This window comes from Schistocerca gregaria, chromosome 1 (genome assembly GCF_023897955.1).
Source record: "Schistocerca gregaria isolate iqSchGreg1 chromosome 1, iqSchGreg1.2, whole genome shotgun sequence".
NCBI classification, from domain to species: Eukaryota; Metazoa; Arthropoda; class Insecta; order Orthoptera; family Acrididae; genus Schistocerca; species Schistocerca gregaria.
Genome location: NC_064920.1, coordinates 1132021868 through 1132047982, shown reverse-complemented (window position 1 = coordinate 1132047982; position 26115 = coordinate 1132021868). Strand labels below are relative to the sequence as shown.

The following is a 26115-nucleotide window of genomic DNA, read 5'->3' as shown; positions in this document are numbered from 1 at the left end:
TAATGGAAGTTATTAAATACACATATGGTTATGTGAGCTTAGTAGAAATTACGGAAGGCGTTCAGGAAATGTAGGGTAAAAGGGGAACGGAGGAAAATTGGTTACTTGTATCAACAATCTCAAGTAATGGCAACCATAATAAAACTAGTCCAATTTATACAGCACCACAGAGAAAGAACACTTTCACTAACTTAAGGGAACATTCTGCCTGTTAATGGAAGTTATACCAGAGAAATAAGAAGGAAGCCTTGAAAAATACTGGGCATTATTCAAGCAAAAAAGACAAAGGAATTACATTATGTAAGAAACCGGACTTGTGTCAGTAAGTCGTTTGTGAAAGTAGTTGTATGGAGTGTAGCCATATATGGGAGTGAAACATGGACAATAAATGGTTTAGACAAGAGAATAGAAGCTTTTGAAATGTGGTGCTACAGAAGAATGCTGAAGATTAGATGGGTAGATCATATAACTAATGAGGAGATAATAAACGTAACTGGGGAGAAGAGAAATTTGTGGCACAACTTGACTAGAAGGGATTGGTTCGTAGAACATGTTCTGAGGCATCAAGGGATCACCAATTTAATATTGGAGGGCAACGTGGAAGGTAAAAAACGCAGAGGGAGACCAAGAGATGACTATACTAAACAGATTCAGAAGGATGTAGGTTGGGAAATGAAGTTTGCACAGGATAGAGTAGCATGGAGAGCTGCATCAAACCAGTCTCTGGAATGAAGACGACGACAACAACAACAAGAAACCCGAAAAATAATTCACTGGGAGTTTAGTCCAAAATGGCTTAAATTTAAGGATGAGAAAGGAGAGACATAAGGAAAACTTTTTTGTGAGATCCGAGAGAGGTGGCGAGGTCGTTAAAACAATATGGTCACATTCATGAGGACTGTAAATCAAACTCCCCTCAGTCATTCAGACTTACATTTTCCTTGATTCATCTATCGTGTAAGCGATGATTTCCTTCCCTAATCCTAATTTGTGCTCCATTCCAAATAATCTAGTCGTCGATGAGACATGAACACACCTGTTCTTTCTTTTAAAATTCGTCTGTGGAGAGAAATTGGTTGCACACATTGCGGAATGATTGAGTGTTTGAAACTGAAGGAAGTAAGACGACTCTTGAAACAACTGCTCAAAAAACGTATGTACCACCCTCAAGACTTCCACAGTTCTTTATAGAAAACCTGTTTCTCAACAGTTTCGACCATGGGGAAATCCGTATATACAGCAACCTACGTAATGGAGGTGAAAGTACAGCTAGTTTATCAGTGTAATTAATAGAACACACTGGGTCATCAATCGACATCTGGGTAACATGGCTTGTGAATACCATTCAGCCTTTCAACATACCCCAAAAGGCCATTTGGAGCTAAGGCTATGCACACAGAGTTACAGCAAGAAGCATTGTCAGCACAGGTGTTGAAAACCACACTACTTAATTCCAGATCCACTGTTATCATTCGACTGAAAACAAAGTAGTCGGCCGTGGCCAACAACAATACCCCAGTAAGAATGTAGTAGAACTGCACATTGTATTTTTGAGAAGCAACAGAGCTATGTCAGCCATACTGTGTACACATGATCAATATTTCTCGTAACCATCTCAACATAGTAGTTCCCGAAGAAGATGTATAAGGGAACATCCGAAATGAAACTTCGATCAATGGCGCTGAGTTCACTTCCTTGAAGAAAGCAGGATTTGTCTGGCATATGATGGTTATCGTACATGCAGGCTGAGAAGTACAGGCCTGCAGTATCACGAATTCACCAGAGAGCTAATCATGCTTTGGGCCTACATCATGTACAAAAGTTGGACCATCTCATTGCTGTCAAAGGGAACTGATGGCTGTGCAGTAGTAGTATGAGATCCACCAACCTAACAACATACTGAATGTTACTCAGCAGCAGACGGATTTGCGACTCCTCATATCGATTATATTTTTATTTCATAGTAAAATCTGATTTTGTTGATTTCCTTGAATGCGACCTGCACTCCTGCACTGTCCAATCAGCAATCGTTTGCCGTCTGACATCATAGCCTACTTGGCAGCAAAACACACACACACACACACACACACACACACACACACACACACACACACACACCTCTAAGACGAAACTGTCAAGCGCCCGCCGGCAGCCGATCTTCAGTCCTTCGCAAACAGTTGTACACAAACTATTGATAAAGCTTGATTTTCTCACATCTTGTACCGAACTGTATATTATTTTGTTAATGGTCAGTTATTGTGATATTTCAAAATTAGTAAAGTACTGTAAGAAATTATTTGTTTGCAATGAAAACCGGAGGCAGAATTTTCGCTTGGTGCATGTTGTGTTGTAGTTTGTGGCGATGAATTGTAGCAAACATATTGAATTATTATTTACACTTGGTAAGATATTGCTATCAGCAATTTCGACAAAATGGATTGGGTAAAAAGCGCTTCATCTCATGCCCGCTTCATCTCATGCCAACAGAAAAGCCAGAATGAAATACTGTTAACATTTCTCATATCTCAAATGATTTTGGCAAATGATAGTAAGCTAAGAGGAGAGTATTTTTCCACATAATTACAATGTGAAGCTTCCATATTTAGAGCGGGGTCCAAGCAACTACAGATTTTTCAATGAAATAATTTTTAAAGCTTGTGAATGGTTAGTTGGTTTGTGGGGATTGAAGGGACCAGACTACAAAGGCCATCGGTCCCTTTTTCCATGATCATAAAACGCCCACAAGGAACAAACACAAGCAACGAAGATGACATGGGATGACACAGAACAGGAAAGACATACACAAAGACCAGAAAGACGAATTAAAAACACAGTGGTTGGCCAACCACAAAAAAGGAAAAGCCAACCACCAAGAGAAACACTAAAAAGCCCAATCTAAATCCGTAGGCCAAAGGCCAGACTTAACGCAAAAGAAAGAGAAACCCTCAGATCGAGCGATACAAGCTCCCCGCACAAATAAAAACTCAAAACTATGCTTGTCATGGCAGCGCCATCCACTATAAGTTCAGGGGGCGTATCAGGCAGCGCAAACGTCTGCCTGAGCACAGTTGAAAGCGAACAGTCTAACAAAATGAGGACCACTGTCAATGTTGAATCACAGTGACAGAGATGGGTCCTTGCGGCGCAATAAATAACTGTGTGTCATTCAGGTGTGGCCAATGCACAGCCAGCAGAGTACAACAGAGTCATGTGAGAGGCCCGCAAGGTGGAGCGTCACACACCAGTAGTCTCCTCGACGATCCAAAGTCTGTTGGGTGAAGGCAGATGCGCCATTCATCACCCCAGGTACCAAGGACCTTCTGCCGCAAAACGCAACACACATCACATTCCGAAAGGCCAATCTTCAATGCTGGTACACTGTCAGCCTGTTTGGCCAGTGTGTCAACAAATTACCCATGATGCCGACATGACCCAGGGTCCACATAAAAACGACAGAGCAGCCGCAACGGGCAAGAGTATGGACGGACTCTTTGATAACCATCACCAGACGATAACGAGGAAAACACTGGTTGATAGCTCGTAAACTGCTCAGGGAGTCATTGCAGATAAAGGACTCACCTGAGCAGGAGCAGATACACTAGGGTGCGAGAGATGGCGATCGGCTCAGCAGTGGAAACACTGCAGCCAGCCGTCAATGAACGTTGTTCAGAATGATCCCCTAGAGTAAGACTAACCAACTCGACCAGAAACAATCAAACCGTCGGTATGACCACATGAGAGCTGTGAAACGCGTCAAGGATGGAAAGAAAGCGGCAGCAGTGGGCCTCAGGAAGGACTGAGTCCTTCAGGTCCTGTGCCAAAGCCAGCCAAAGGCATGGGCAGCGCACACAACACGGGGTATCGTATATGGGCCCAGGAAGATGTGGAAGCCCAGAGAGAAGAACCTGCACAGGAACTGCGACTGTACACCCTGAACGGGACCACCGTTCTGGAAGATGGACGACCAAAGTTGGGGAACAGGGGATGTTAATTTGGATGTCCGGGCTAGCTCTAAACACGTGCAGTAGAAGCGGCCAGTAGTCGTTGGCGCCAGATACACAATGGAGGGACACCAGCCTCCCAGAGTAGGCCATTTACAGGGCTTGTGTCCTGCAGAAAGCTCCAGTTGTGAGTCTGATCCCCAGTGAAGTATGGGGTCAACCAACCACAACATTTCTTTAAGATGCCAAATATGCGTGAAACAAGTCAACCGGGCATCAAAGAGCAAGCCCAAAAACTGATGCGTCTCCTCCACGGCAACAGGTTCGCCGTCAAGATAAAGCAATGGCTCAGGGTAAACAGTGCGATGCCAGCAGAAATGTATGACAAGTCTTGGCAGCCAAGAACTAGAAGCTGTGTGTGATGGCCCAAGAATGCACCCTGTAGCCACCGTTCAGCAATTGCAATGCCAGTGGAGCTAAAAAGTCATTGGCATACAAAGAACCCGATATGGACATTCCCACAGCTGCAAATATCCCATTGATAGAAACTGAAGAAAGACACTAAAGACAGAGCCTTGTGGAACACCATACTCCTGGACCCAGGAGTAACTATGGGAGGAATCAACTTTAACGTGTAAAGAACGAAGTGACAGAAAATTTTGAATAAAAATCGGGAGTGGGGCACCTAAGACCCCACCCATGAAGCATGGTGGTGGGGTCACGCCTTATCGTACGCCTTCCCCATGTCAAAAAAGACGGCAACCAGATGCTGACAGCAGGCAAATGCCGTGTGGATGGCAGACTCTAGGCAGACCAGATTATCAGTGGCAGAGCGGCCCTTACAGAATCCACTGTGGGACAAAGCCAGAAGGCCCCAAGACTCAAGTAGCCAATACAATATCCGGCTCACCATGCGTCCAAGTAGATTGCACATAACGTTGGTCAGGCTAATGGGGCAGTAGCAGTCCACCTCCAGGGGGTTCTTGCCAGGTTTCAACACTGGGACGATAATGCTCTCCCGCCATTGAGAGGGCAACTCACCCTGTACCCAGATACAGTTTAAAAGGTCGAGGTGGCGTCACTGGCAGTCCACCGAGAGGTGTTTTGAGTATCTGATAGTGGATGTGATCTGGCCCGGGAGCTGTATCAGGGCAAGCAGCTACGGCACTGTGGAATTCCCAGTCACTGAATGGAGCATTATAGGATTTTGGGTTGTTGTGTATGGCCACTGTGTAATTTGTAGAAGCGGAACCCTGAGCATAATGCTCTGCTAGGAAATCTGCAAACGTGTGATTCAGTACAGACTGTTCTATTCAGGGAAAGCCCAGGTACACTGACAGGTGTCTGATACCCATAGAGTCAATCTTGCACCTAACCTGCGATGGAGACGCACAGCTGCTAATAGTGGAGACACACCGTCCCAACACTCCTGCTTCTGTCAGCGAATAAGGCATCTGGCCTAGCATGGAGTCATTTAAAGGTGATGAGGTGTTCCAATGATGGGTGCTGCTGATGACGCTGGAAGGCCTGCCTCCCATCTCTAATCCCCCTCAGCGATCTCTGGTGACCACCAAACCATAGTCTTCCGCCCAGGGTATCTGTAAAAACAGGGAATTGCAGATTCCGCGGCAGAAATGATGCCTGTGGTGATCGTGTGAACCACCACATCAATGGCGCCTTGAGGAAGAGGCTCAAGAGTGGCAATGGAGGCAAACAAGTCCCAGTCAACTTTATTGAAAGCCCATCTGGGGAGGCGCCCAGGTGAGTGATGCTGGGGCAGTGAAAGGTCAGCAAGTCATCATGCGCACTCCACTGGACAAACGGTAGAAAGCCAGGGCTGCAGACAAAGTCGATGGCTGGGTACATGCCGTGCGCCACACTGAAATGTGTGGAGGAACCATTATTTAAAAGTGAAAGGTTGAGCTGTGCCAACACTTACTCGACGACAGTGCCTCAGCCTGTTGCCACAAATCCACCCCACAAAGTGTTATGGGCGTTAAAGTCGCCCAATAACAAAAGGTGGTAGCAACTGGGCTATCAGCACTGCAAATACATGATGCGGGACATCACCATCCGATGGAAGGTAGAGACTTCAGGCAGTAACAGCCTGATTCATCCAAACCCGAACAGAGACAGCCTCCACCAGATACCCTCTCATAAGCTGCCCAATTCTTGTAATAACCCCAATAGCCACAGTGGGCGGGGGTTTGCATCGCCGGAAAACAAGTTTCCTGGAGAGCAATGCAGAAGGAAGGGTGAAGGCTGAGAAGTTGTCAGAGCTCACCAAGGTAGTGGAAAAAAACCACTGCAATTCCACTGGAAGCTAACATTGTCCGTGGCCGAAAAAGGCGTGAAGGAACCATGGAGGCAGATTGCACCACTGCATCACCTGCTGCCACTGACGGAGTACCGGTGCGATCGACTTCCATGGTGTCTGAGGGTCCAGCTACATCTAGGTCCTCATACGATGCCAGAACCTCCACCCCATCCTCACACACAGAGCTGGTAGGTTGCAGTGGGATGGGCGCCACTGCAAGTTCCTTGGTCTTAGTGGTCTTCTTGGACTTTTCTTGCTGCTCCTTTGATTTCACTGGCTGAGAGGGGCTTAACTGATTCAGTCTCCAGGACTGAGGAGGATCATGAAAGCCCTATGACCAGCTGCATGTGGGCACTTATGCCACTGGCAGGCGCTATCCTTCCCACTGGTGGAAACCTGGGAAGGGAGGGACCCCTTCCGAGCGAGAAGAGCCTAAGAAGTTGGATGCTTCTCCGGCTTAGAAGTGGGGACAGACATCTCTGATGGGTGGTGGGGTGTTGCTCCGGAAGTAGGTGGCGCAGGAGCAATAGGGAGGGTAATGCCCCCACCGTCAAAAGGGTAGGTGTTGTCTCATGGCTTGAGCAGCCTTCTGGTGGCAGCTTAAGAGCAAGTCATTTGCACAGGAGTCGTTCTTATTAACTCTTAGCCTCAGTGTAGGTCAGTCAGTCCAGAGTCATATTCCATGATTTTCCGCTCTTTCTGTAAAATCTTGCAGTCTGGCGAGCAGGGTGAATGATGCTCTCCGCAGCTGACACAGATGGGAGATGGGGCACATTGAGTATTGGGGTGTGTTGGGAGTCTGCAATCTCAACATTCACACTGACGTCAGACAATGTATCACCCTCTAAGGCCAAGATGAAGGCACCTGTGGCAACCTGACTGTCCCTCGGACCCCAATGAACGCACCGGACGAAATGCTCACCTTGCCACTCTAAACTGGCGCGCAGCTCGTCATCAGACTGCAAAAGAAGGGCCCTGTGGAATAAATACCCTGGGCCATGGAATAAATACCCTGGGCCATACTTATGATGGTTACTGAAATATCCCCAACTTGTCACAAGTGACTAATGGCCGTGACTGGGCAGAGGACGCTGTTTTTATCAAAACTGACCCAGAGCACATTTTGGACAAGCCCTCCACCTCCCCAAACGTATCCCCTTAATGCTCTACAAACAACTGAGGCTTCATGGACACAAAGGATTCTCAACAGCTCTCATAAATACTAGGTAATGGGGCAAATAAGCTTCACTGCTATTCTTAGCCTTTCGTTCCTCCCATGAGGTGGTCAGAGGGGGAAACGATTTGAGGTCACACGTGTTTGCATTAAATTGCGCCCTGGAACGCTTAGAGACTGCTGTTGGCTGGCCACCAGCAAGAGAAAATGTGCCGCACTTCATTGGTGTCATCCACCCTGATACCACCCACTCCAACCAAGGAGCCTCCCCATGAGCGCCACCCAGCCGCAGCAAGGGCCACCTGGTAGGATGGCCATTGCTGAAAGTCGCCATGCCCCAGAGAGATAGGCATCTGCTGCTTGGCATAAGTGGGGAGTTAACGACGCAGGCGACCTATTCTAACCCCTGGACCTGCAGGGTGTAACAAGCACTGCTGTGGATTTGCGACATTGCATATGAAGAAATTAGTTTCTTTTTATCCTGAGAAGGGATATTTTCATGAACTATTCACCTGGCTTGTACTCAGTTACTAGTGTAACAATATATTATTTCAGGATTTTATCGCAATTTCTGCAGCTTTCAATGTTAGTGATATTAATACTAGCAACCCATATTATATTTTGGCAAAAGAAGCCTATTTTAACACTGCAAAAAGAGAAGTTAGGTATCAGTCAAAAACCGTCACTGAAAATGTCTCTCTGAAGCGAAATAAATGGAATAAGAAGTCGGGAGAAAATAAATGGCTCCTTCTGTTAAAATTATGGAAGAATCCTGTTCCCACCGCATTTTTAATAGTGTAAAATGCAAACAAACTGGTCAAAGGAAATTCCCTTGTCGCAGTTATCTTAGAAATTTGAAAGACATTAACAACACATGGTACGCCATGATTTTCCTTCCTACCCCTACACAGAGTGAAGGATTATACTTTCTCACCACAAACATCTTTTAGCTGTCAACGGCATTGATGTTCTATTCGCACTTTAATGTTTTCACATTTCTCTGTTTATGTATAAATAAAATTTAGTGAGTTTCACTCCATATACTTCATTATGAAAAATACAGTGGTGTATAGGATCCCATTTAAATTTCAACAGAAGCAGAAATTTATTTTCGCCAGACTTCTTATTCTCTTCAGAGAAACGTTATCAGCGAAGAGTTTCCTCTTGTTGCCTTGTTAAAATCTGCTTACTTTGCGAAAACACAGCAGAGTTCACAAATATTCATCTAACATTGTTATACAGTTGAAACTGAGACAGGATAATGAAATTATTAAACTAGCACAGGAGAAATACAAAAGTTGACAAAATCGTCCATTCTCAGGATAAAAATAAATTTCTTCACTTATTGTTTCAAACCAAGAGTAGTTCTCGTTTCAATACCTATCGGTGGTCTTTCAACATTACAATATTTCATTAAAAATCTTTAGTTGTCTAAATATTGTAATACACATGGAAGTTGCGAATTTTAGTGATATATGCGTATTATCACCTACCAAAATCATATTCCTGTATTTCAAACTAATGAGATATGTGGAATGTTACGAATATTTCAATTTGGGTTTTTCACTTTTGCACGAGCTCGGGTCAAAGCACTTTACATACAATTCATTTTGTCAAGATGGGTGCTAAGGATATACTTTGAAGTTTAAAGAGTAATTCTGTATGTTCTATGCATTTCATACGCTACAACCTATGACCTAATATGCACCAAAGGCAAATTCTAACGACCCCTATTTTCACTGCAAACTAAGAATTTCTTGGAGTACTTTACCTAAGCTAGAAATACACTCCTGGAAATTGAAATAAGAACACCGTGAATTCATTGTCCCAGGAAGGGGAAACTTTATTCACACATTCCTGGGGTCAGATACATCACATGATCACACTGACAGAACCACAGGCACATAGACACAGGCAACAGAGCATGCACAATGTCGGCACTAGTACAGTGTATATCCACCTTTCGCAGCAATGCAGGCTGCTATTCTCCCATGGAGACGATCGTAGAGATGCTGGATGTAGTCCTGTGGAACGGCTTGCCATGCCATTTCCACCTGGCGCCTCAGTTGGACCAGCGATCATGCTGGACGTGCAGACAGCGTGAGACGACGCTTCATCCAGTCCCAAACATGCTCAATGGGGGACAGATCCGGAGATCTTGCTGGCCAGGGTAGTTGACTTACACCTTCTAGAGCACGTTGGGTGGCACGGGATACATGCGGACGTGCATTGTCCTGTTGGAACAGCAAGTTCCCTTGCCGGTCTAGGAATGGTAGAACAATGCGTTCGAGGACGGTTTGGATGTACCGTGCACTATTCAGTGTCCCCTCGACGATCACCAGAGGTGTACGGCCAGTGTAGGAGATCGCTCCCCACACCATGATGCCGGGTGTTGGCCCTGTGTGCCTCGGTCGTATGCAGTCCTGATTGTGGCGCTCACCTGCACGGCGCCAAACACGCATACGACCATCATTGGCACCAAGGCAGAAGCGACTCTCATTGCTGAAGACGACACGTCTCCATTCGTCCCTCCATTCACGCCTGTCGCGACACCACTGGAGGCGGGCTGCACGATGTTGGGGTGTGAGCGGAAGACGGCCTAACGGTGTGCGGGACCGTAGCCCAGCTTCATGGAGACGGTTGCGAATGGTCCTCGCCGATACCCCAGGAGCAACAGTGTCCCTAATTTGCTGGGAAGTGGCGGTGCGGTCCCCTACGGCACTGCGTAGGATCCTACGGTCTTGGCGTGCATCCGTGCGTCGCTGCGGTCCGGTCCCAGGTGGACGGGCACGTGCACCTTCCGCCGACCACTGGCGACAACATCGATGTACTGTGGAGACCTCACGCCCCACGTGTTGAGTAATTCGGCGGTACGTCCACCGGACCTCCCGCATGCCCACTATACGCCCTCGCTCAAAGTCCGTCAACTGCACATACGGTTCACGTCCACGCTGTCGCGGCATGCCACCAGTGTTAAAGACTGCGATGGAGCTCCGTATGCCACGGCAAACTGGCTGACACTGATGGCGGCGGTGCACAAATGCTGCGCAGCTAGCGCCATTCGACGGCCAACACCGCGGTTCCTGGTGTGTCCGCTGTGCCGTGCGTGTGATCATTGCTTGTACAGCCCTCTCGCAGTGTCCGGAGCAAGTATGGTGGGTCTGACACACCGGTGTCAATGTGTTCTTTTTTCCATTTCCAGGAGTGTATAATGACTATGCCCAATTCAAGAAATGATAGGCAGTTCATCATGAAGACGATTGCAGCCACAATATTTGCAAGAATCAAATTTTTTACCCAATCATTTCTTTACAATTGTTGGAGAAAGACTGGCCGGCTAGCGCATAATGCTGTGCACATGCAGTCAGGTGAGACTGCTTTGTCCTGCACAGAATCATACGAGTATGAGGCTTAGTATGGGAGAAGGCAGTAACCCTTCCCTGTCAGCCAGTAGTCAAGCCCACCATCTAGCAAACGTAAAGCTAACTTTACTCCATGTGACATGGGTTTTAGGACAATTTCAAACTTGCAGTGTCACTGCACAAACGTTTCTCACACAATGAATGACCAGAGGTGTGACGCCGAAGAAGAATGGGACAGGCAAAATTTAAACTGCCTCACGGAGTGCTTGCCACAGAGGGTCCAAGTAACTTACATAGCACGGCATGGAGTAACAGGATATTCAATGTTTCCCTAGACCAGATTCTGATTTCACAAATGCTTTTTAGTTAATCCTTTAGTTTCGTAAGGCTTATTTTTCATTTCCTACTACCCAAGGGGAGCACAAAAATACATGCAGATGGCGCAAAACATTAATTTGTTTATATTGGAAACGAGAAAGGAAACAGTTACACATTCAACAGAAAAACTGTTTGCAGATAAAATTTGGACGAAAAAGTCATAAAAATCAGGCGGTATGCTCACCTATTTAATGGAAAAATATCTTACTAACAAATACATCATTGAAGACAAAGTTTGACAGAAACCCTTCTTTTGATAGATTTATGCAAGAGTGTGATTGTGAGCGGTAAGTAGGAAAGTAATTAGCGGACGTGGGGCAGGGCCAGAAAGAGTTACTAAGAAATCGACGAACCTGTAATCACAATGCTGACTGTTATACACAAACATTTTCATACAAACTGGGTATATCTGGGGCACCTTTTTAACCGGGAAAGACAGCTTTTGGGAAACCAAAGTGACTACAGCGTGTCAGGAACTTTCTTATTTTACAGCCGCGTGTGTAATTCAGGGTGACAACCGAGATAATGGTTGACGTGTTAAGAGATTGCAGGAAGTCTATTTCTCTCAGGGATAGCGAATGGAGAGTTGCTGAATTTCTTACGGTTTAATTGCAAAGAGGAAGTTTTGAAGATGGCTTAGTGGAGGGAATGAGGGGCTAGCATTTTTTACAAATACCAATAAACATCTCACTTCTGGGGAAAACATCAATGCCTGCTTTCGTGTGATTGTTGGCTAAAGTACTTTGATTTAGCGCTATTAGAGGAGTTCACAGAGCAAAAGGAAGTAGTGCCACTCTGAATGTGGATTGTTTGAGCCGTGGAGAGTGGAATAAATACACACACGAGAACAGTTTTGCATCACCCCAGTTCCCAGAGCTCTGGAAGACAGACGTTGACTGTCGATATTGTATCAGTCCTTTTGACTGTTCAGGGCTCTCAACAAGGGTGTGTATAGGCATCTCTGAGTGAACCAAAGCGATGTTGTTCGGACAGGGAGGAGATACAGAGAGACAGGAATCGTCGACGACATGCCTCGCTCAGGCCTCCCAAGGGCTACTACTGCAGTGGATGACCACTTCCTACAGATTATGGCTCGGAGGAACACTGACGGCAACGGCACAATGTTGAATAATGCTTTTCGTGGTACGACTCAGCCACTGGACGTCATGCTACGACTCAAACTGTGCGCAATAGGCTGTATGATGCGCAATTTCACTCCCGACGTCCATCTCAGCACCAAAGACACCTTGCAGTGAGGTACAGAAAGGCCCAAAAAACATGCCGAATGGACCGCTCAGGATCTGCATCATTCTCTCTTCACCGATGAGTGTCGCACATGCCTTCAACCAGAAAATCGGGTACGTGTTTTAAGGCAACACGGTCAGGCTGAACGCCTTATACTGTCCAGCGAGTACAACAAGGTGGAGGTTCCCTGATGTCTCGGGGTGGCATTATGTGGTGCCGACGTACATCGCTGGTGGTCATGGAAGGCGCCATAACGGCTGTACGATACGTGAATGCCATCCTCCGACCGATAGTACAACCATACCGGAAGCATATTGGCGAGACATTCGCCTTCATGGACGACAATTTGCGCCCCGCCCCCATCGTGGGCATCTTATGAATGACTTCCCTCAGGATACTGTCATTGCTCGAACAGAGTGGCCAGCATGTTCTCCAGACATGAACCCTATCGAACATGCCTTGGGTAGATTGAAAAGGGCTGTTTATGAACAGTGACCCACCGACCACCCTGAGGGAGCTACGCCGAATCGCCGTTGACAAGTGGGACAATCTGGACCAACAGTGCCTTGATGAACTTGTGGATAGTATGCCACGACGAACACAGGCTTGCATCAATGCAAGACGATGTGCTACTGGGTATTAGAGGTACCGGTGTGTACAGCAATCTGGACCACCACCTCTGAAGGTCTCGCTGTATGGTGGTACTAAATGAAATGTGTGGTTTTCATGAGCAATGAAGTGCAAGTTCCGGAATTCTCTGAACCGAGGTGATGCAAAACTTTTTTATGTGTGTAGAACGCACTTTCCTTATACACTGTCAATTGAGAAATGATACTACTTTGTTCGGAGTACTTAATTTTTCGAATATTTTGTATAGTCGGGAAGAGCCTTTGTCACAGAATAAACAACAATGCCGGAATACACTCCACCGTAACAGGTGTAAGGACGTTACTGTGCAGCCATACTGTGTTTACAGAAGTTGGCAAAACCCAAAGCGTACACACATTTTACCTGTGCACTTTCGACTTCAACCAGTACTGACGTAGGAAGAACCTAGATCCAATGCAGAAATGAACAATTAGTATGTCGTGTAGCCAAATTACAGCGTTGTTTGTCCCATCTAGACCATCTTGAAGTCTCAGTAGAGATATGTCACGGAGAACGATCATTTCACATCAATCTTCACCCACATGGAGACAGTCACTGAAGAAGTGGATGATGTATGTGTTGCTTGGAAAAAGTGAGTTGGTGACTGTCCATACGAAACGAAGTCCCATCACCTTTTGAATTTCATTCAACAATGTGCAAGCTACTTGGGAGTACAGAACTCTTATTAAAAACGTAGACTGATTAACTGTTAGTTCAGTACTCGAAGGAAGGATAATAGCCTATGTATCCGACTTACATGAATGAACAGCACAGTAACATCACGATTTGACTATCGATTAGTAACCCAACAAGCACAGAAGATTAAACATCAGTAACTAAAAATATTTTTATTCAGATATTTATGCTGAAGTACATCAGTTTCTCTTAGCGACTGTTTAACACGTAAAGAATACAGCACTGTCAGGTATGTGTAATTTAGTTAAAAATGTAAATATATTATTAGAAAAATAAAATTAATTACTATCGATCAAAGTTGAACATAGAAATTATTAGGTCCCATAAATCTATTCTTTTGATAATCAGCTCGGATAATTTTCAGAGTTGCGATGCAGTCATACGGCTTCCAAAGGTTAGTTTGAGAAGACCCAGCGTGTCAACGAATTCTGATTACTAAAGAGCCTGTACTTACTACAAATTAAGAACTATTCTTTTCTCGCGTGTTGGTCAAAACAATTTATCACCACTTAAGAATCCCACACTCAGGACCTCAAAGAAGACGCCTTTATACTGCTTGAGGTTCGTACCGCACGCTAAGAATGCGCAAGTGTCGTGACGCTCCCCCCCCTCCCCCCCCTTTAAATAGCAAACACCTCTTGTTTGCAACACCGCTGGCATTGTTTTCGCTGCAGTATCTGAATGGCGATACCTGTATTCATTGTTTGAAGATCATTGACAGTCTAGTGTTGTATTTGCTGCTTTTCCTGACAGGTTTGCACTAAAAAAAAGCTGTCGTAGAAATTGCAAGCTGGATTAAACGTCACAATGATTTACCACACACGGTCCTCTTGTGGATGGTATGCTGTTGCCTTCCTCTGACTTAAAACTGGATATGGCTCCACTGGAGACTATTACGCCATTACAAGTCAACTTGACGTGGAAGCTGAACCATACTAACTTTTTTTTTCACATTCACAGAATGATACCAAAGATAAAACAGGGTCGACGGCTAAAAACACCCTACTACCAAATGAAAATCGAACCTAGGATCTCCCCATTTTCAACTAAACAGCAACTAAGCCGCATCCCTGTTTAAAGAGTAACGCTCAATGTAGCTCTAAGGAATGTTCTTGTTCGCACCTATTGTATACGGAATTGATAATCAACTCCTAACAGTTGTGGACCAGCGTCAGTGACGAGGTTCACGTGAAATTTACGCGAATACGTTTTAAAAATTTTCTCGCTCAAACCGTCTGTCAACACCCCACTAGGAACACTTTGTTTTGCTTGTGTCTAGAGTGGCAAGGCATTCACTTTACTTATAAATGCCAGCCCCCAGTAAAATTATTCACTTTTCCAACAACACTGCGCTTCCATGTTCTGTTGACTACTTTTCTTTATTTCTAGTTCAATCTTAATTTTCCTATCTTTCATTGTTTCATGCATTGTTAGATTCAGCATATCGATAAACAATGTTTAAAGAATAAACTATTGTTTATTCAAAAACATGTACGCTATTTGTCAATGTAGACTTTCTCGCCTAGATCACGCGGAACCACTCACGAGTGGTCTCCAACGTATCAGACAAAACCAGCCCTGTATCTAGCAACGCTGCGTGGAATACGCTGGATGTGCACATTTGTGGAATAAAGCGAAGTCATCAGTGGTAGAACACAGCCTCGCCGAAGGACACGTTCGATTTTGAGAAAAAACTGTTGTGTCGGAATAATGGTCCCTGGGAGAGCTTTATTAAACAATCCATTGAGTTAACAATCTAAGTTCGGCACGAAAGTTTACGCTTTGTGAGTATGGACAAGACTGAATGCGACGAGACTAAGTGCGATCCTCCAACAGGGATCAACCCCCCCCCCCAGGTGAAGGACCGGTATTACACCAATTTTCTTTGTCAACTAAAATTTGATAGTGTAATAATGAACTCTGGCAAAGTTAGGGCTTGCTTAAATTTTCTTTGATCGAATCTAGCGCATCGCCTTGGATTTGATTGAAGAGAGCATTCGTCTTCTGCCAACTGCACGGATGAGCGTAACGCTTGGGATGCTAACGTCGCTTTAGTTGTACGACATCTAATGTTTCTCAATATGGCTTCGAAATTTACATGGTGCGTCGGATCTACAACGAAACTGGTAATGTACGTGGCGGATGAAGCACCGTGTAACTTGCGGCGTCCCGAATACAAAGACAATATAAGGTGCAAGATCTAAAAAATTGGCGATTAGCCGCAGAGGATATATCCTCCCCCCCCAAGTATATAAATGATAAAATCTACAAGTTGTGCAGAAATAATATTTCTTCATTGCTATAGTACGTATTAAACGGTTATTTTCCTACAGATATTCCTCCTTCAGTGCTTCATAAATAGCTCCATACATTTCTGCTATTTTCGTCATTGTGCACCAAGGTTTTCCAGTGTTTTATCATATTACAAACTAAGAGTAGCTTTCTGATGTTCAAGTAGCAGCACTGTTACGGTAATTCTGTCTTTTGCGGATGTAACATTACTGAGGGGAATGTTCTGCCACGTAATACGGCGAACCACATTCTTTAGCACATACTGAAATGTACTCTCGCCCATTCGCAAGTAAGTTTCATACGACTTTACATTCTCGACTTGCGGCTCCCGTAAGACTGTTGGATGCTTTTACCATATCGGAGTGAAAACCAATTTCAATCAACTGTGTTTTCTTTTTTTTCTGCTCCTCTTCCAAATGTAAATACAGTGCAGTTGTGGCACGACCAACTGCAGAGCACAGTAATGTCTTCGTCGGAAATTCTGAAGAAAATGTGACAGCTAAGATCTTTGTCAAAGAAAATATGAAGAATATCTGATCACATTTCTTCGGCAAAAAAAAAATTGATGGTGTAATATCGGCCTTACGGATAAAGGACGCACGCTTGGTCTCAGCACTTCACCAGAAAATTATGAGTGACTCATCGAAACATCGCAAAATTTCTACGCAGCCACACCGCTGCGGATTTCGTCATTTTACTTTTTGTCAAACTGCTACTCGCTCACTTGAGGTGGTCTGGGGGAGCTGAGAAAGCGATCTCCGCCTGCAAATGAACTTGTGATGGGAGCAAAGTAAAGGAGAAAGGAATTCTGCCTACACCATTCGGCGCTGGTATCGAATCGAAATGACATTACTGTTCAAGTTAACCGTTTATGAAAGTGGCTGGTCTAAGCCAGCCAATGTAGTTCAAGGGTTGACTCAGGTGTTGCTGAAAGAAAAATGAAAATTGAGAGTTTCGATGGTGAGTGCCCAAAACAGAATTGAATAATGTATTCTCGATAAAGTTTTCTTTTTCGTGAATCTATCTAAAAAGCAGAAGGGTACTAAATACGCAACTAGAAAGATTCTAAACATGTAATGATGATATTATTGTCGCTTGATATGTGTGCTTAGTTCTTGTAGATACCTCATCACCTAAACTGAAATGCAGGTGGACTTATTTCGGGTATAGTAACATGATGCAACATTACGTTACAGAAAAGTTTGCTATAGTAGGTAAAAACGCATACGTATCACACTACAACCAAGTTTATAAATGCGAAGATGATTTTACTGGAAGACACTGCTGACTTTATGACTGAACAGTGCATCGCTAACTTACAGGCCAACTCTGGTAACGGAACTTGAGTACAGTGAAATCTGAAGTGAATTAACACTAGCAAGGTCGTCAGGAGCAGACAGGCTGAGGAAGGTTGAATTCAAGCAGGTGCGCCATTTGACGCCCTAATATTTTAAAGGTAGGCAGTAGCAGGGGCTCTTATTCTCGCTCCTCTTTCTTCCTCACGTATTCTTGTACTTTCACTTCCCTGATTACGCTTCACTATGGGTATCTTACCAAGCGTCAGTATGAAAGAAATTACACACGAATGATTAAATATTTCGTGACAGCGCTTAACTGACGTTTTCAAAAGTTGAAATAGCAACAAGTTTTGCAACAGCTCTAAAAAGCAACATACAATAAAGAGCCATGTAGGTAGCTCCCGCTGTGGGCTTTGAATTTGTTCATTACTAATACTGAAACTTTTACGAAAATAGTAATCAAACAAGGAAGGACATGGGAACCCTATGATCACCATGTGTGTGTCATGAATACGCTACTGATAATTGGTCAGCTGGTGTGTAACAATACGCTCAAATTGGCAAGGCACACAATGGGCAACTGCGCGCGCACACGCATTCACCTGTAGGATTACTGAACTGCATTCCTTGCCTCAAGTTTAAAAAATTACATTTCCATCGACACCAACCGCAACACCTATTACATATACAGAGTGTTACAAAAAGGTACGGCCAAACTTTCAGAAAACATTCCTCACACACAAATAATGTGGACATGTGTCTGGAAACGCTTAATTTCCATGTTAAGAGCTCATTTTAGTTTCGTCACTATGTATTGTACTTCCTCGATTCACCGCCATGATTTCATAGGGATACTCTACCTGTGCTGCTAGAACATGTGCCTTTACAAGTACGACACAACATGTGGTTCATCCACGATGGAGCTCCAGCGCATTTCAGTCGAAGTGTTCGTACTCTTCTCAACAACAGATTCGGTGACCGATGGATTGGTAGATGCGGACCAATTCCATGGCCTCCACGCTCTCCTGACAACCCTCTTTACTTTCATTTATGGGGGCATTTGGAAGCTCTTGCCTACGCAACCCCGGTACCAAATGTAGAGACTCTTCGTGCTCGTATTGTGGACGCCTGTGACAATACGCCATTCTCCAGAGCTGCATCAGCGCATCAGAGATTCCATGCGACGGAGGGTGGATGCATGTATCTTCGCTAACGGAGGACATTTTGAATATTTCGTGTAACAAAGTGTTTGAAGTCACGCTGGTACGTTCTGTTGCTGTGTGTTTCCATTCCATGATTAATGTGATTTGAAGAGAAGTAATAAAATGAGCACTAACATGGAAATAAGCGATTCCGGACCCATGTCCACATAACATTTTCTTTCTTTGTGTGAGAGGAATGATTCCTGAAAGTTTGGCTGTACCTTTTTGTAACACCCTGTATATGCACCCGTTATTGGTTTTCCGTTGGAAGCTCGATTCAGATTTGGCGTAACGGAAACAGTTGAAATATTCCACAATGTATTCCAAGTGGCGGCAATAATCAGGTCGTCAACAGAACACTTCGTTATCTTTTCCGCAAGAGAGGCACCTAAATGCGAAAGCTGATTTGAAGTTTTACAATAACAGAACAAAGCCTACAATTTGTGTACATACCAACACACATTTACGAAAATTAAAACTATCCGTGAATTCCAACTATTGAAGGAGGCAAATAGTTTACATTGTACGGTATTTAGAAAAAATCGTAAACAGGCACTCTTATTGCCTTAGGAAGTGATACGTTTGTATGTAAGACCCATACTTTCGTCAGCAACTAAATACGTTTTGAAATATTGCACTTCTCAGCAATTTACCATGTAAGATTCATCACGAAAATCAGTTACTATGATTTGGCCATTAATAAACTATCATTTCTAATTTCTTAGTCATGAACACAGTTATAGTCACAACACTGGTGTGACAATATTTAGTTTTGAGAACTATAGCGACACTAGCGCACCAAGCGGTTAGAAAGAAGTCACATGGTTCGTAAGGATTTTTGTTTTTAGTTATTTTCTCTTAACGCGCGTTCCATGGGTCAGTAATTTATCAAAGAGGCATCAAGTATCATTAAATACACATGGAAACAGCCAAACTACTATGATCCAATGATTTAAGCTTCAACTTATGATACAATTCTTTCGAGTACGTGTATTTGCAGCTTACTCCGCTGAAAACAAACACACATTTCAAGCGTGAGAAGCATATGGCCCGACATGCTTGCGGTGGCGATCATGTGAGCATGAGGTATACTTGCTTATGTGTATTAATTTATGTTTCTTTTGCAGATGAAGGTTGGGCAGAAAGCTCTATGAAATTGTCTTAATTGTGCCTGTCTGCAGCTTAACGTACCTTTCTTATGATACGTAGCAATCTGTCTTTTCCTATATTGTTTTGTCATAAGCACTTCCCATGACGAAAAATTTTAGTGTCTAATGCTCCGCCCTTCAACACTTTACTGGACTTTCTGAACCATTTTTTATAAAATTTGTTACTTCTGCTTCAAAAGCAAGTTTGAAGAAGGTTCTTGCCGGTCGCGGCTCAGATTTAGCAAACATTGTTTAACTGGTTTCTTCAGCGTTGGGAGGGTTTTACTGCTTTAGAGGATTTATATCATATCTGTGTGGTGGCTTATTTGCTACGTTAAATACTGTAGGTATTACGTTCCATAAACGTTTCCTGCATTCCACATTCCATAATTTGGCTGAAGTGTAGCAACTAAAACTCCGCTTCGTTGGATAGTAGCACTTTCTTGTTATTAAACGAAAACATTATTTGGTACATATCCGTACATAAGTTAAATCGTAAATACACTGCCCTGTAATATACCGTTTCTTATATCAGCATTGTTTAGGAACGTAAAGGAAGACAATTGTGGTGTCATTTTTTATTTCATAGTTGTACATACATTCCCTATTGTAAAAAATGTCTCAGATCAATATCAACATTAGTAATCGCACTCATCCGATCTTTTTTCAGAATTGTCGCTTGCTGGCCACTTGGGGCGGTGTTATCGCTGAAGGTAATAAAAACGAGACGCTGTCGCGACTTACGTTAAGACTGCGGTTCTGTTACTATATTCTTTGTATACCAGGGATGATATCTCAGTCTCACTTTCATCGTTCGAATAACTTCGGGAATGCAGCCGAGTAACTTAGTTTAAGTCTGATGTTTCGACAGGTGACAACCCAGTATTCTCAACGCAAAACTGCCAAACGCAGGTCTTAAGTCACCGTTTCGGCTAAGTGAACCACGTGTTGATATCCCGCCAAGTGAGCACCTACGTATTTTGCAATTATACTTTCCGCTGCCAGATGACTTTGTTTATAAAGCATCTTCTGTCGTTATATAATGTCTAGCGCATTTCCGGAATGATCACTGAACTTGCTGTTACATGTGAAGCGAAAACGCATCGCGTTAAAAAAATTTTTAGTACAGAAAAACCAATACCTGACAATGTTTTACGCTGACCTCAGACAATCAACCAGTCATCTCAATTTTCTGACTTCTACTGACGAAACATTCTTTTACAAACTGCTATTAATATTCTATTTTCCTCAATACATTCTATTTTCCTTTCCAATTCAGGAACAGCCACTGTCCCACACTGTGACCTAAATGAGTACTGCTCAAACAAGCAAGCCATTCCTAATTAAAGCCTACTATTACATCCTCTGCCCCAACTAAATATGCCTTAGACCGATTACAATCGTTATACGCATAACGAATAACTTCACCCTGTTCCGTGCTTGCTGGATAAAAATTCAGTGGTAGTGGTTAGTTTTAAAGTAACAGAATCATTCACATTTTTTTAAGCACTAAAATTGTTCCAACGCGACTGCATCATCCTCACTGGGCGCTCTTATTTTCTGGCAGGAAATTTCGTTCACAAATCATTTAAGGTAAAACAGTTTGATATTACTTGGTAGCAAATTAATCACAATGATACATAGAATAAGATAGCCGAAGCATAATGAGTCGCGAAAGATTTAAGTTGCCAATAAACTATCAGAACTTCACGGCAGTTTTATTAATTCCGTCAGAAAATATCGGTCTTCATCTTACTACAACAAGAGAACAAATTTCAGACCATAAGAGTGTGACGCAAGCACTAAGAAACAATTGTAAACATGGCTGACAGTAACTGTTTTGCAAAGACAGACACGTAAAATCTCTCAAAATCTTTTTGCTCCTTTGTTGTTTGCTAGTACGTGAAGATATATATTAAATGGATATTTGATAGTCTTTGAAGGTCACAGTAACGGTTGAAGGGGTTGGGTATTGCACATAAAGAAACGTCATTCATTGCTTATACTCCTCAGAGCCGTAGTTACACACCAGTGTATCATTCCTGCTCCGTAGTTTTAAATCGGAAGTAGTTGCGTGGGGCGTAGCGTAATCGTTGGCTTCGGGGGCTATGAGCAAATTCCGTGGCGAAAATGAACTTACTGCTGCTCCCGCCAACTGGTGGTGTGACTATCTGGCCATTAAACGCCGCGTCATTAGCAGCAACATTTGGTACACGGTAACTTGGCGTAAACAAACGTATGACACGCATTCCATATACAACAGTATTATCACAGAAACTTCGAAACAGTGGCAGCAATATCTTTATGAGCCACTACAGGCTGGGCGAACGTATTATAAGAAACTTAACTCACCATTGCCTGGAATTTTGCCGTCCGATTGCCTAACACACAACAGTGAGCACGAATAACAGATGCGCCGTTACCGACAGCACGAACTGCAATGAACACGTTTCTGCCTCTATGCTTCAGTCGCCTCTGCTCCCCACCACAACTCTCGCCGCGATGACGATAGGAAGAAACGGGATCAGCAGTACTAGCAAATCGCAGGCGTCAACAAATGCTTTAGACCACATGCACTGTTCTGTAAGGTTCGAACGATCGTCAATGGCGGGTCGTGCAATTTCGATGACAAAATCTTTCATGTCTCCATGTTTTTAAAACATTAAATAGAAAAGTTAATACTGAATTGTTCGACTAGTGCCGCGGTTGTTGATTGTGTAACTTTACTATGTTATATCCGCAGCCAAAGCTGCAGTATAATGGGATAGCTGACGTATAGAACAGTAACGAATTGTGGCATGAAGTGTTAAGGGGATTTAACTCGTAGGCATTCATTGTACATTTCCTAACCGACAAGACAGTGGAAGTCGTTGCGTAGAACAAACGAGCAGTCTGCTTCGCACACGCACCTTACATACCGCTCCGTATCGAGAGCTTTGTTTCCACTCTTGTTACGGAAAACTGAAGCTCTCTTCCCCACCATCCTACCCTCGCGAGTTTCGCGTTACTGCGCATGCGTAAAGCGGCGGCTGGCCGGTTCTACTGACGAGAGGCACGGTAGGGTTAATGCGGGTGCAGATATCGATAACAATCATCCTGACATTGTAGTAACTGCAACGTATTTTCAACGAACAACATTACTCGTTCTTACACATTCTTTATTGTAAAGCATACTCATTTTGTGCTTTATGTCAGCTACATAAGTAAAATGGACAAAGCACTACTGCTGGCAAAAGAAACGTAATTTTAAGTGCGCATTCAGGTTGAGCGTAATATCAGGTTATCAATCCGTCCAGCAGCTCTCCAACTCGGTATAGTCCCCTGAAGAGTGAAAGATTCAATCGGTAAATAACCTTACGTCGAGCAGAAGCAATTATCTGCTCTGTATTTCCTGGCAAAGGTGCTAATACATCAAACGCATTCAGGAGAGCTCCTGCGGAGTTCTGCAAAATGGGAGTAAGGAACAGGCGGATTTTAGAGGGTGTAGAGAAGATTAGTGCTTGGATAGATCAGAAAGGAAAGAACGTTCATGACCTGGGAACATTATGCTTTTCCTACGGTTAGTTACATGGCCACGCTATACTTTAACTACAGTGTGTCTGATCGACAGTTCTACGTTATTAGGAATTACAGTTAATGTTTTCAGTACCTGTAAAAAGCAAGTAACCAAGTTCAATTAATACGCGAATATTTGCGAACTTTTCATTTAGTACGTTCTTATGCATCCAAAACTATGAACACATTAAACTAAATTAAATTGGTAATAATGCAGTATGATTTGAAAGGAAATTTGTTCCGAAGTTTGTGAGAACTTGCACTTACGTGGTTTCAATAAGTAACTATCAGAAGCTGAGTTGCTACTTCATGACTTGAAGACTGCATTGTTGACGCCGCATAGCACATTTCACTGGCTGCACTCCATTAATGGCACTGAATGTGACAAACCTTTTGCCAGAGAAAGTAAAAATTTTGGAAAGTATTATTCTTAATTTTCTAAGCCGACTGTCCGTGGGTGTTCATGAACGGAAGGTTTAGAAAATACAGTACACAATCGATGTATGGCATTTGTGTGGGCAACGCGCTGCAAAATAACGCAACCGATTACAACAATACAGTATAAAGTAGAGGGAATTATTATTATTGAACATTGCTTTAATGAAAGTAGTGTCAGAACGTTATGTAAACAAATTATGCGAAGCGAATATTTATGCCACCAACTTGTCCTATTTATCGTCAGTACAGCTATTTTCTGCTCTTACCCTTGTTCTACTGTTTGCCTTAATTTGTGAGCCAAGTTATTTACAAAAGTATATTTCATGCACGTGGATAAATTGATTAATTTCTGAAGTGTTACTTTTTGTTAACGCTGCATCTCTATTTACGATCGCTTAGTTTCAAAACATTAGAGTTGAACAACAATCGACAAGTAAGTGGAAGGGAGACTTCCATAATGGACACGTAGTCTATTATGCCGAGTCTTATTTCACTGTTATGGTGTATTAAGTGATATCAGAAGAAACATTACGGTCGTATATATTTTTCGGAACTGACATAACTAACATCTGGATAGCGACTAATTTACATTTTTTTTTAGCTTCAGTAAATGTTAGGTTTATGTGACTGAAGATATTGTACCGAAACGAAAAACGTAATTTTGGCAGATTTACTAACTCGAAAAATGAACGGGTTGCTCGTTGGGACTGTAGCACACTCGATGCAATCCAAACAAAGTCTGGCAACGAACCACTGCTTAAGTGAAGGAATAATTTACAACGACTGGTTTCAGAGGAAAAATAGACTTGATAGCCATAGAGAAAGTCTTTGGCTATTCCGAAGGCCTAAAATTAAATGAATCCTGTAGTCAACACTTCCTACCCGCTATCACATACTCATGTATGCATTCAGTTCCCCTAGGTTCTGTGTTTTCAGCGGTTCTGTTAAACTTTTGTCCCTAGTTGGAGATTTCTCCATACAGAAAATGAAGCCATTATCGATACAACAAATTCAAGTATTGACTTTAGCTACGATTAAATAAATCTTTTTTGTATAACCCGCCTAAAAGTATCACCAAAACTTACCATATTGCTCTGACGTGTCCATTGGAAAAACAGCACTATCTCTGATAGCTTCTCTAAATGACAGTCACTGAGGCTAGGAACACAGTCTTATTCTGGCACAATCTTAACAGTTATACGAATTGATAAACTTTGTTGTGTGCCTGCGCTACAGCAATGACAGTATGTAGCATTCTAGCGGCCAGATCAATTGTGCTGTTCAACCGTTTATTTAGTGCAATTTCGCTTCTTTTGTTCGCACTAAACAACTGAAGACACAGGACAACAATAACAGTAGGTACGAAATTATTGCGCCAAGAGCAGTCATTGTTGTACGCACATTTTCGTTTGTCTAACCTTTAACCTAAAGTAAATAATTTGCGTGTAATTTAATAGAAAGAATGCTGCAATCTTTTAAACAAAATCATTTTTACTGCATCGTGTTTACGGCCTACCATTTCCATTAATAAACAGTTCTTGTCACTAGGAATGCAGATTTAAGTGAAATATTTCTGATGCAAAATGCCGATACAATAGCAGTTTCTATGGAAATTCGGGTGACGTGTCAAATTATGTGCTTTTTGAAACTAACATCGTTTCATTACTTTGTTTCCATAGCAACTTAATTCAACACCAAAAATTTCTTCACTCTCCGCCACAATAATATATGAACGTTTCTGCAGCTGTGATGCGTCACGAGGATAATCTCAAATTTATCTGTCTCGAATTGGCAATCTGTGATTGTTGCTACACTACGGACTATTTGCGGATTTACTTCATTTTTTATGAGACAACTATTCCACATTTCCATAAGCCCCAAGGAAATTTATCGACTGCAATTGGAAATTAAGGTATTTTACGCTACACGCTCTTCACGACAGGGGCGGGTGGCACTAATTTCCTGTTACAAAACGAAACCTAAGCAAATGTTATTGTGTCCTTCGACACATCTATTGCATAATTTGTCGCGAATCAATGATGGTATTTCGTATGTTACAGCAGTTCCATAACTCACCATTAACAAAATTCAGCTACCTCAGTAACAAGATGTTGTCTTCGTCGACCACCGAACCTTGACTAAATAAACGGGTACGACGAATGTTGCAAGAACCAAGAATGCAAAGATTCTGCCATACTTTCTCTGTATTGAAGCCAAATGAAAATCGCTCCTTCCAGAGTTGCTCCATGTATCAACAGATGGCGTATAAACATCTTTGGAGTGAACATCTGAATGCGCGGAGCAGGATTTAGCTCATTTACATATAATGCGCCGCCCCTTGTCGCGTGGGTGAAACGACCGTAAGTCTCCACGTAAAGTATTCTGCAAATTTTGAATGTAGTCACATTGCCGATATAAACA

At 43.1% G+C, this 26115-nt stretch overlaps 1 protein-coding gene across 1 annotated transcript in view; it reads right to left on the bottom strand.

Moving 5' to 3' along the window:
* The window catches only part of LOC126293152 (uncharacterized), a 456474-nt gene extending 430600 nt beyond the window's left edge, over positions 1-25874 (bottom strand). The window contains exon 1 of the mRNA XM_049986289.1: positions 25771-25874. The gene's annotated coding sequence lies outside the window, so the exon portion shown is untranslated. The remainder of the gene's footprint in view (positions 1-25770) is intronic.
* Positions 25875-26115: the final 241 nt, after the last annotated feature.